This window comes from Musca autumnalis, unplaced genomic scaffold (assembly GCF_047663935.1).
Source record: "Musca autumnalis isolate F117 unplaced genomic scaffold, ASM4766393v1 scaffold_2, whole genome shotgun sequence".
Taxonomy (NCBI): Eukaryota; Metazoa; Arthropoda; class Insecta; order Diptera; family Muscidae; genus Musca; species Musca autumnalis.
The window spans coordinates 83760514-83773308 of NW_027411755.1; the positions used below are offsets into that span (position 1 = coordinate 83760514).

General features: G+C 34.2%; 1 protein-coding gene across 1 annotated transcript in view; it reads right to left on the reverse strand.

Moving 5' to 3' along the window:
- LOC141394178 (uncharacterized) overlaps positions 1 to 5990 on the reverse strand; it is a 322066-nt gene extending 316076 nt beyond the window's left edge. The window contains exon 1 of the mRNA XM_073968141.1: positions 5797 to 5990. The gene's annotated coding sequence lies outside the window, so the exon portion shown is untranslated. The remainder of the gene's footprint in view (positions 1 to 5796) is intronic.
- Positions 5991 to 12795: the final 6805 nt, after the last annotated feature.

A 12795-nucleotide genomic window follows, 5' to 3' on the forward strand; every position in this document is an offset into this window, starting at 1 on the left:
CGGATTTCGTCCAGGGTATAAAAATAATAGATTTTGTTTCAATTTGCGGTATAGATTCGATTTGAGTTATTAAAAACTGATATTTCTGACTTTGAAACCTTTAGAAACGAATCATTAAGGCAAATCGAGGTATTAGTGTACAAGCTGTAGTCGCGTAGCTGTACTGGTTATGGTACTGTTAGATCTAATTCTTCTGTAGTGGGATTCTCTAACTCATTTTTTGGTTACTGAAAAAAATCGTTAAAATTAAAACGCAAAATTATGAATAAAATGTGCCAATAAAAGCTGACAATAGTGTTGCTATCACTAGAAATTAGCAATTTTTATTGCTAACTTACCGCCAAATTCCGTTATTTACCGAAATTATTATTTGACGTCTTAATTTTACCGATTTTTATCGATAACCAAAAATGAGTTAGCGAATCACACTACTTATTATAAGTGTATAAAGTTCTTATTTGGAAAGCATGACTGTATTTTTATTGAAAGTGCTATGTTCTTTCTTTGATCTGTGCATAAAATTCATGATCAGTATAAAATTCCGGATCAACGGTGGGTGTCTCATAGGGAGTATCATTGTTATCGGATGGAACATACATACATATTTATAAAACGTTTATACAATGTACATATGTATACATTGGCCGCAGAAGTAATCCTGTCCAGTTGTTTCGTGAAATATTACAACTACCTATTTGCATGCTTACCACAAGGATATTTCCTTTCATCCTTGCTGACTTCAAGCCAAATAGCCTATCTCAACTTCTGAGTATGTTTGCACAAAAAAGTTTTATAGTGGTGAAAATCCTCTACAACATTTTCTTTAGTCCCATTTCGATAGGACTTGCCGCTTCCAAACAAAATCATGAAAACCTAAAAATGTGAAATTTGACCCCGATTTATTTAAAAATCCTTCCATCGATTTTTTCTTGTTTTTGGATTTTTGTTATCTCTCAACATTACATTGTGTATGCGGTTTTCATTTAAAGCTAGGTAAGGGCATCGTACATGACTTTGTTTTATAAGGAGGCGATACAGTAAGTGCATTGTCCTAATTTGAACTTCTATATATATCTCAAAAATGGTAAAACCTTGGAAAATGTCATAAAAGCCAATCTTGTCGAGAATTTTCACTGCTACAACATTTTCTTTAGTCCCATTACGATAGGACTTGCGGTTTCCAAGCAAAACCGTGTAAACTTAAAAAAAACTCCTAAAAATGTGAACTTTGACCGCGATTTATTTGAAAATCCCTCCGGCGTTTTTTTTTTCTCATATATGAACACTGTAGTTCCAAGATCCGCAAAAACTTCCCAGGTGTAAGCACCTTTCATTTAAAGTTAGCTAAGGCCGCCGTGCCCGTTGACTGTCACGTTACAACAACCACTTGCAAACTTCAAGAACAAACTTGGCATCACTTACACTTTTTTCATGTGTTTGTTGTTTTCAACGCGTGGCCCGACACAACGGATCGTATGTACCCAGGCCTTAAGTTCGGTCGGGCCGAACTTTTTACATCCTCTACCATGAAATATTCTAAACTAAGAATGTCCACAATTTTTGGGGGAGAAATATTGTGGCCACTGGAATCTCCAAATCGTCACCATAAATGCCGGAAGACGTAACCAACATGAAAATCGAAATTCGTTTTTTGATGGCATCTGATACATAAAGCTAAAATACATGATCTTGCAAAAGTTCAAAGTTCTACGTTTAAAAATAGCGATCCTATTCAAGAAATGTCAAAAGACCTAACAGCATAATGTAATTTTCATAAAGCACAAAAGGCGTAACCCACATTATTTGAAAATTAACCCTACGGTCAATAACCGGTACAAATGTACCTTTTTTATAACAAAATTGCTGTCAAATCTTTAATAATAGAGATATTTACATTAAACTTGGAGCAAATGAAGAGGAGGTGTTTCTACTCATGATCTCGTATAGAAACTATATATTTCCGCTTTTTAGATATTTTGTAGCCTCCTACATTTTTTAGTACATAGATCAATAACCGGGTACATTTGTACCCATTTAAAAATAACGCTGTAACTCGTTGATTGGCCTGTAAGCATGCCTGCTATAATTTTAAATTTAAATTGATTCATATTATGAAAATAGGCAGGAGATCCAATAAACTGCAAACATTGGCGTTTGATCAGGAGATTTTGGGGCTGTCGGTCCTCCTTAGATGTACGCACAGAGACTAAATGTTTCAAAAAAGAAATTTCAGTACCTGCTAGACTTAAAACACTTAATTACAAGTGATTGTCATTACATTTATGGCAACATTCCTTATAAGAATTAGATGTTAAATTTCAATTGTTACACATCACTTAATTTATATTAACTATATTGTGTCGATAAATTGACTCAAATTCCACAATAAATATAATATTCTGGATCTGATGTTTTAATTATGGGTTAATACACTTGAAATTATAACTAATTGTAGTGCTGGTTGGAAAAGACAGTTCACCGAATTGTGGTCCATTTGATTATAATATATATAATTTTTCATTTTTACTAGTTTCTTTACATGTATACTCATAATACAATACCAAAAGACGTAACCCATTCAGCTTCTGAAATTCTGAGAAAAAAATTAAATTTTTTCCAAAAATATATTTCTTTTCTGTCTTAAAACACGATACTAAAGTTGTTCGATATTTTATAACACCGTTTTCATTTTATAACGTATTTTGCTTCTCCTGTAAAGTTTTAGTTTTGTGGGTTACGTCTTTCGACATTTATGGTGACGAAATAACAAATTTTAGCTAATTCGGTCAAGTAAAAACTAAACCTGAAATCGGGAAGTACTTGGAACCATATGCCAAATGACATGCCTGATGTTAAAAATAGTTCTAATGGAGCTACAGAAATATTAAACATAGGTTTATAACGAGCCAAAATGATAGAAACAATTTTATTGGTTCACATTTGGGTATAGCATCCATATAAATCGGGGGTACGCTTTTTGGTATTTCGACGATTTTAGCTACATTTTTCAACGGATTTGGCCGGATGTAATTTTACATTTTGAGTCAACAAAATACTTCCTTGCAAAAAATTATCAATATAGGTCCACGTTTTGGTATAACACCCATATAAAGGCACCGCCTGATTTTCCGTATTTTCACAATTTTACAGGTATGGTCTAAGGGGAATAACTTATTGATGAAGGATGTGGCAGCTGGACTTTTTATCGTAAACCAGAGACTTTCCCTGTATTAAAAAAACATCGAGTCTCTCAAATACTTCCAAAATTAGTATAATAGTAATATAGGGCCACACCAAAACTAGAGTTGGGCAATCTAGTTCAATTGAACGATGCGGATCACTATCTCGTTCAGTGGACACCAGTAATTTCTTTGACAAAGTTGCGTATACTTAATTTCACACTGTGGTTTTTATGATGTTACTCATTCGTTTTTGAACGAGGACAGTGATCCGGATCGTTCAATTGAACGAGATTGCCCAATTCTAACCAAAACGTGAACCTATGTTTGCAATTTTTTGGTAGAGAGGTTATTTTAACCACTTCGAACCCTAATTGCTAAATAACTTCCAAATACCTTAAGTCGGGCGTGGATCTATGTCTATATCCTTTGGGGGGACACTTTTTGATCTCTACTAACCCTTAATGCTAACGTACACCCAATTTAGACCAAAACGACATAAAATCTTGAAATTATCAGAAATTGTGTGGAGATATACATTTTCATTTTTTATTATTTACGCGACCATTACAGTGTTTTATTTAACTTGCTTTAGTCCGTTTAGTTCAAATCTGGTAACTTATTTTTAACACAGTTGCAGTTGACCAATCGATCTGAAACTTTGCACACTTTTCAGATTTAGATGACAATACATGAATATGGAATCAAAACCAATATTGGTCCATTTTATTATGTTGTAACGGTGTTTTATTTAAATTGCATTTCAAATCTGGTAACTCAATTTTGACACAGTTGCAGTTGACCAATCGGACTAAAACTTTGCACACTTTTCAGATTTGGATGACAATAAATGAATATGAAATTAAAAAAACAAAAAAAAAATATTAGTCCATTTCACAGTGTTTTAACGTGTTTTATTTAAATTGCATTTCAAATATGGTAACTCAATTTTGACACAGTTGCAGTTAACACATCAGACTAAAACTTTGCACACTTTTCAGATTTGGATGACAATAAATGAATAAGAAATCAAAACCAATATTGGTAAATTTTTACCATTCTTGCAGTGTTTTACGGTGTTTTATTTAAATTGCATTTCAAATCTAATAACTCAATTTTGACACAGTAGCAGTTGACCAACCGGACTAAAACTTTGCACACTTTTCAGATTTGGATGACAATACATGAATATGGGTCCAATTTCTCCTACAGCCACCATATAGCGGTACCACCCGATTTCAGGTATTTTGAGGATTTTATCTTAATTTTTGCCCGAATTACAGACATTTCCCCAATGATACAGACATTTCCCCACCAAAAATTGTGAACATAGGTCCAGGTTTTGGTATAGCCCCCCTATAGCGGTACCATCCGATTTCAAGTATTATGAGGATTTTATCTTCATTTTGAGGCCGAATTGGCTGTAACTTGACATTTGGAGTCCCCAATGGCAAAGAAAATTCTCGACCAAAAATTTTTGAAAAAAAAATTTTGGTTGTTGGTATAGCCTTTGTATAATGGCACTACACGATTTCAGGCATTTTCAAGATTTTATCTAAATTTTCGGCCTAAATGGACTATAGTTTTGTTCTAAAAAGTTAAAAATAAAATATAATTTAAAAGAATTAAGTTTCAGTGTTTTATTTAGAAATGCACTTAAAACTAGGAAATAATTTGTCGCTTAGCCTCAATAAATATATTCTTTCTCGTGATGGAATCTCTCAAATAAAACGCTTGGATTTAAATTATAAATGGTGGCAAAATTAAACGGCAAGCGTTTTATTTGAGAGATTCCATCATGAGAAAGAATACATATATTTATTGAGGCTAAGCGGCAAATTATTTCCTAGTTTTAAGTGCATTTCTAAATAAAACACTGAAACTTAATTTTTTTAAATTATATTTTTACTTGTTTTAAATTGAATTTGTGACACATAAATATAGGGAAATTGGAACTGCACTGTTTTATATTTAAAATTAAACCAATTAAGAAAAAGAATTAAACAATTATTTTTTCTTTGATTATTGCTGATTGTTTTGATTATTAAAATAAATCAATTCTATATAAATCAAGTATATGTTCTTGTAGTAATAGTCTGTTTATATTCTAGCTTTTCATCGGGTTAACCTTCTTTATGAGGATTAATTTGACGTATACGCAATGGAATTAACATTTGAAACCCAGTGGGTTTATTTAATCCTATTATATGTAAACGTACTATAACTCGCCAACACATGTATGTATGTTTGTATGTACCTCATTAATGTAGCAAGAACCTTGATAATTTGTGCTGGCAACACTGTTGTCAATACTGTACTCTGTACTCTTTTAACTCTCACACAGTTTCCACAACACTCTTGTTATTCATTTGTTGCTTCTCCCTTTTGTTGTTTACGAACCGGCGGGACTTGGCAATGCAACGAAAAGTGAACGCCAAACACAGCGAATGAATAAATAAATTTTATTAACTAAAATCATTTAATATCCAGTAAATGCAGCAATTGTTAATCCCGAAACTTGACCTTTATAAGAATTTATAATTAAGACATTTTCAAGTAGGCTTTTGTTAATACATTCATTGGCTTGCAACGGGTCTGCATGTACATACGTACTTACCAGCAGCTGTATTCACTTGTGTATTACGGCCAACAATTTCTATTGTTTTTGAATACATGTAACAAATAATTTATCTACATAAACTTTTCATGTACATTTTAAAGTTGTTTATAAATATTTCCCTTTTATTTATTTTAATTTTACAGAACACTTTTCACGAACAACCGTAGTGGCTGGCTGAAATACACCACACTGATTAGTGTTTAGAAGATGGTTGAAAAGGGATTGTGTAAATGTGAATGAAAAGAAAAGAGGAAGGTAAAATATCTGCCATCGTAAACAGCTGTTTCCATTTGAAAGAGAGGGGTTTCTCTCTCAAAGAGTTAAACTGGTATTCGCGCCAATATTTGTATTCTCTTTTAATTTAGTTGTTGATTTCTTGATTTTCTGGTGGTGTGACGCACAAACATACATTGGCTGCTGCCAGCAGCCATATGGCCTAGTGCTTTGTAACGGAAATCGATGTTTAATTTCACATTATAACAAAATACAATACGAAATAGGTATGTAGTAAATTAGTTCTCATTGTAAAGTGCTAAAACTGTATTGTATGTTAAACTAGCTAAAACCGACTTAGCGACTAGTCGCAACGCCGACTTAAACAAATTTTAATGTCACCATTAATATACCCTCCGTCATATTTATAGAGGGTATAATTAAAGTATATCACAAATATTGTCAATTATTTCATATTCCATTTCAAAAAAAGTTAATTTTTTTTCGCGCTACATAGGTTAAGAAAAAATTCCCCAGTACGAATCTGCTCGCGAGCCAAGTTTTGCGGACAAAAGTTACGGCGGTTTTTTTTTTTCGTCTTTTAAGAAAAAAATATTATAAAAACGCTAATTATTTTAATGAGCCCAATTGTTACTACAAAGTTCTCCCAAAGTGACTTCAACGAGTAGATTGCATAATACATGCAAAATGTTACTCAGAATTCGCGGTATGTACATAAAATGGATAAATTATTGAATATAATTCAACTTTTTTTAAAAATAAAAGTCCATTTAACGACCAAAAAATTACATAAAAATTTGTTGTGGATCAAAACTTCACGGCGAATGACAGATTGATATTATAGTTTCGATGTTACAGCCCAAATAAGCACAAATTTGCATCAACAAATTATTTTTATTAGACATTCATATTAAAGAGGAAGATAAATGAGGAAGATAAATGAGTTGCTGAGGATATACACTGGCGCTCATGTGAATAGAACCCTCCTGCAAAATTTTTTTCAACCTCCATTTTTCCGAATTATACAAGAGTTTTTAAGTTTTATTATACTTTGCTTTATGTGTTTGGGGTAAACTTAGTCATTCATTTGCAGTCTAATCCAATTTGTGTAATGCCTAACAAAGATTGTTTTTATACCATCCACCATAGGATGGGGGGTATATTAAGTTTGTCACTCCGTTTGTAACTACTCGAAATAATCTTTGTAGCCCCACAAACTATATATATTCTTGATCAGCGGGCAATTCTACATCGATATAGCCATGTCCGTCCGTCTGTGGAAATCACTCTAGCATCCGAACGGATTGAAGTAGGTGGGTGAAATTGTGGTAAAATCTATTATATGTGAGTAGGACTTTTGGTATTGAAAGCAGGCTATGTAGGTCCACGTTTTCGTATAGCTCCCATACAAAGTGACGCGTGACGCGTCGTCGTTTTAAGGAAACTTTAAGATATTTGTTCCATTTGACCGCCGAATTAGTTACAATTTGGTATTTTGTGTCTCCAGAGGCTAAAAAATATTTCCACCAAACTTTGTTTATATAGGTCCACGTTTTGGTATAGCCCCCATATAAGGCCCCATATATAGTACGCGTCATTTTAAGATATTTTAAATGTATTAGTCTCATTTGACCACAGAATCGGATGTAACTTTGCATTTCGAGAGGCTAAGAAACATATCTACCATAACATGTTTACATAGGTCCACGTTTTGGTATAGCCCCCATATAACGCCCCAAACATAGTACGCGTCATTTTAAGATATTTTGAATGTATTAGTCCCATTTGAGCACCGAATTGGTTGTAATTTTGTATTTTGTGTCTCCAGAGGCTAAAAAAACCTTTCTCTCAAAGTTTGTTTATATAGGTCCACGTTTTGGTATAGCCCCCATATAACGCCCCATGTATAGTACGCGTTATTTTAAGATATTTTGAATGTATTAGTCCCATTTGACCACAGAATCGGTTGAAGGTTGGATTTTGTGTTTCCAGAGGCTAAGAAGTACTTCTACCATAAAATGTTTATATAGGTCCAGGTTTTGATATAGACCCCGCAGGACGATATCTCCCGATTTTCGGTATTTTGAAGGTTTTAGCCTCATTATCGCAGCGAAATGCCTGAAATTTGGTATTTAGTCTTCGTTGTGGGTACAAAACTTTCTCCTGGAAATTTGTAGGTAGGCGTGGACCTAGCCTTCATATAGCCCCCATAGGACGGTACTTCCAGATTTTCGGTATTTTGAAGGTTGTGGCCTTAATATTCCACCTAAAATTTGGTGGTTAGTCTTCATTTGGGGTTTAAAACATTCCATATGAAATTTGTCGGTATAGGTCACACGCCCTCATATAGTTCCCATAGGACGTTATCTCCCAATTTTCGGTATTTTTGAAGGTTTTAGCTATACTATACTACCAAAATGCCTGAAATTTGATATTTCGTCCTCTTTTGGGATGCAAAACTTTCTCCCAGAAATTTATCTGTATCGGTCCACGCTGTAATGTACACCCCATGGTACGGTACATCCCAATTTTCGGTGTTTTGAAGGGTTTAGCCTCATTATAACACCGAAATGGCTAAAATTTGGTACATACACGCAGAGAAAAAATATTTTTCGCTTTTGTTGAAACAAAAATATCTGTATTGGTTCCAAAAATGTATTTGTTTTGTTCAAACAATCCAAAAATACCATATTTTGTTCCAAACATAGAAAACAAAAACAATTTTCGAATTTCCGCAATATTGTAAAAATCGTTAACAATACCGATTGTAGGAACTATCATAGTCTAATTTTGTTTACAAAAAGTATTGTCAACCCAGAAAACCAGCCCAGAAATTTTTGATTTGAGTGTATATACTTCTCATATACACTTTTCACATAACTTGGATATAAATGTCGCGTATAATATTGCAATCATTGATGAACACAATACATGGTTTACTGCATTGGCTGACAACAAAAACAAACAACAAGTAAGGAAAGGATCAAAGTCGGGTGGGGCCTACTATATGATACCCTACACCACTGTGAATATGTAAAATATAAATCGGAGCTATATCCAGATCTTAACCGATTTTGATATAATTTGGCACATTTATTTCCAGACCGAATTCAGTCAAACATTCCAAATATCATTGAAATCGGACTTATATATCGTGTCTGGAGCAGAAAATACACGAAATCGGCCGAAAATATATATGGGTGCTATATCCAAATCTGAACCGATTTCGATATAATTTGGCACATTTATTTCTAGACTGAATTCGGTTACACATTCCAAATTTCATCGAAATCGGAAAAATATAGCGTGTTTGGTACATAAAATACGTGAAATCGGCCGAAAATATATATGGGAGCTATATCCAAATCTGAACTGATTTCGATATAATTTGGCACACTTATTTCTAGACCGAATTCAGTCAAACATTCCAAGTTTCATCAAAATCGGACGTATATAGCGTGTTTGGTGCAGCAAATACGTGAAATCGGACGAACATATGTATATATGGGAGCTATATCCAAATCTGAACCGATTTCGGTATAATTTGGCTCATTTATTTCTAGACTGAATTCAGTCACACATTCCAAATTTCATCGAAACCGGACATATATAGCGTGTGTGGTACAGGAAATACGTGAAATCGGCCGAAAATATATATGGGAGCTATATCCAAATCCGGACCGATTTCAATATAATTTTGCACACTTATTTGTAGACAAATAACACATTCAAAGTTTCATCAAAATTGGACGTATATAGCGTGTTTGGTGCAGCAAATACGTAAAATCGGGGGAACAAAAATACATGGACAGACGGACAGACAGACAGACGGACGGACACGCATAAATCGACTCAGAAAGTGATTATATATATATCCCCAAAAGGAACGGTGGGTCTATTTCGTTTCCTTTTGTATGTTACATACAAATGCACAAAGACATAATACCCCTTACCACTGTGTGGAGTAGGGTATAAAAAGCCACAAGAACCCACCACAACATAAGGAATAATTAAACACCATAACAAACTCCGGTATAACACCAAACCTCAAAGCACAATGAAGATAGAAGAATGAAACAAAACAGAAACAAATAAAAACAGGAGTCTCATTGTTGGTATACATACCCACAAAAACAAAGATAAAGGCATCATGTCATACAAACAAAACTCACCATAATTGTTTTTTTTTCAACACGGCATCTAATAGAAAAGAGAGAACTATTGTCCAGTTGACAAAAACTATTTTTGGATTTAACAAAACCCAATTGTTGGAATCACAATACTACATTTGGAATTTAACAATATCTTTACAATACATATTTTGCTCTTCGAATATTGTTGGATCAATCATATTGTTTTCTCTGCGTGTAGTCTTCGTTGTGGGTATAAAACTTTCCACCTGAAATTAGTAGGTATAGGTCAACGTCTTCATATAGCTCCCATAGAACGGCTCCGCCCGATTATTTTGTATTTTGAATTTTGTAGCCTCATTATTTCACCGAAGTAGCTGCAATTTGGTATTTAGTCTTTTTCTGGGCTACAAAAATTTCCGTGCATGTTTTGGGGGGTACCCCCATAGAACGGTATATCACAATTTTCGCTATATAGAAGGTTTAAGCCTCATTATAACACGGAAATGGCTGCAAGATGGTACTTAGTCTTCATTGAGGGTATAAAACTTTCCACCTAAAATTTGTCGGTATAGGACGGAACCTCCCAATTTTCTACATATAGCTCATTCTCCACCAAAACAGCTGATATTTGGTATTAAGTATGAAATTCCAGTATGAAACATTCCAGCCGAGATGTCCCGGTTAGGCCGACGTCCTTAAATACCCCCATAGGACCGTACCTTCCGATTTACGGTATTTTGAAAGTTGTGGCCTCAATATACCACCGATATGACTAAAATTTAGTATTTAAATCGCCATGGGTGTATAAAATATTGCAGAAGAGAATTATCAGTATAAACCCTTTTCTTCAAATAACCCCCATAAAAGCGTACTTCCCGGTTTTCGGAATTTTATCATCAATATCCCATCGAAACGGAGGAAATTTAATATTTAATCTCCGTTGGTGGTATAAAACTTCCCACCTGAAAATTTCCGGTATTGTTCCATGGTTTTATATACCCCCTTAGAAAGACCCCTCCCAATTTTCGGTATTTTTGAAAGTTTTAGCCACAATATTCAATAGGAATAACTGAAATTTGGTATTGAGTATTCGCTGGAGTTACGAAACTTTCCTCCAGAAATTTATCGGTACAGGTTAACGTTTTATACAGCCTCCATAGAACGGTGCTCCCGATGTTGTTAACTATCCAAATCCAGAATATCCACGTCTAGGTCTAGTCGGTTTTGTACAATTTTTAAAGGGAATATTATCAGTTGAGATATATGTACTCCTCCTGCAATAAAAGGAAGAGTTTAGTACTTTCATAAACGAAATAAAACTAATTGTTCCTATTCACTTCTATACAGTTCGTGGTGGAGGGTATAAAAAATTCGGCCTGGCCGAACTTAACGCTTTTCTTACTTGTTTTCTTTCAACAAGTTTATTTTTTGAAGCGTACTGTCTCATATAGTCGTATTTTTTACGCATAAGTCATGTAATCTACACAGCTTCATAGAAATCAGCATTCAATGCGGAAATTTTGTGCGAACATTTTTCTAAAAATCATATTTTTCGGGCCTAATTTTTACAATTGTCATTCGATTTCCTCGTACTTGATTGCACATATTAGTTTTTTACGTTCCGGATCCAATAAATCATTCCCCATGATGAAATTGCCACTCGGGATATCCGAGAATGCTTCTAATCCGATCATAAAATTCTAATCCGATATAACCATGTCCATCTATCCGTCTGTTGAAATCAAGAAATTAAAACCCATTTGGTATAAAAGATATACCTATGTATATTACTCCTATGATGGTACTTTAAAAGCTGTGGCCTCAATATTGACTGACATTTGGCATTTATGGGTATTAAACTTTCCACCTGAAATTTGTCGGTATGGGTCTACGTTTTCATATTATGGCGAACATGGACCTGCACTGGTCAATTTTTGGGGAGAGTTTTGTAGCCCCAACATAGACTAAATACCATATCTCAACAATTTTGGTATGATAATGTGGCTCAAATCTTTAAAATACCGAAAATCGGGAGGTACCGTTGTAGAGCCCGTTTTTAATACCAAACGTTCTAGGAGAAGTTGAACCTTCTGTATCAAACTGTAAAGCTCTATCTTAAATATTGCGAGATGTATCTTGATTTTGTTGGGTGCCACCGTGGCGCAATGGTATGCACACCCGCCTTGCACACATAAGTTCCTGGGTTTGATTCCCCGGCCAGGCAACATCAAAACACTTTTCAGCGGTGGCAAAATACCCCTCAGTAATGTTGGCGACATTTCCTGAGTATTTCAGCCATGAACAACTTCTCTACAAAAGTGGTGTCTAAGACACGGCGATAAACTGTAAGTCTCATATAATTGAGCCAATATGAATCGGGGCGCACTCATTGATATGAGAGAAGTCTCCCTTGTCCCTTATGGGATGTTTGTGGAAAAATTATATATATTATCTTGATTTCAACAGACGGACGGTTATGTACACTTTATAGGGTCTCTATCGAATATTTCGATATGTTACAAACGAAATGAGAAAGATAATATAAGCATTCGTTGTTGTTTTTTATTGAATTAAAAATTATGTTTTCTAAAAAATAATAATAAAGTACTTTTTCAAAGAAAAAGTACCA